The sequence below is a fragment of the Calidris pugnax genome, unplaced genomic scaffold, assembly GCF_001431845.1.
Source record: "Calidris pugnax isolate Ruff unplaced genomic scaffold, ASM143184v1 scaffold15, whole genome shotgun sequence".
Classification (NCBI taxonomy): domain Eukaryota; kingdom Metazoa; phylum Chordata; class Aves; order Charadriiformes; family Scolopacidae; genus Calidris; species Calidris pugnax.
Genome location: NW_015090774.1, coordinates 38,850 through 39,109, shown reverse-complemented (window position 1 = coordinate 39,109; position 260 = coordinate 38,850). Strand labels below are relative to the sequence as shown.

The window sequence follows — 260 nt, the reverse complement described above, 5'->3', positions numbered from 1 at the left end:
GATCTCCACACCGACAACCGCCCCCGGGGACAGACCTCCCCCAAACCCACTCTGACTCAGACCTGACCACCCCCGACTGAGCCCTCATCCCAGACTGATCCCCTATCCCTCTAGCCAATACTGATCCCTCGCCCCCCCGGCCCAGAGCCCCCCCAATCCAGTCTGTCCCCCACAGCCCGGACGGACCCCTCACCCAGGGAACCCGGACCCTACCCCCATCCCAGACCGACGTCCCCCGGATCCCCACCAAACCCTCACCG

The 260-nt window shown here is 67.3% G+C and overlaps 1 protein-coding gene across 1 annotated transcript in view; it reads right to left on the bottom strand.

The window, feature by feature from the left end:
* IDH3B (isocitrate dehydrogenase 3 (NAD+) beta) overlaps positions 1-260 on the bottom strand; it is a 12,182-nt gene that overhangs the window by 11,675 nt on the left and 247 nt on the right. The gene's annotated exons all lie outside the window — the stretch shown is intronic.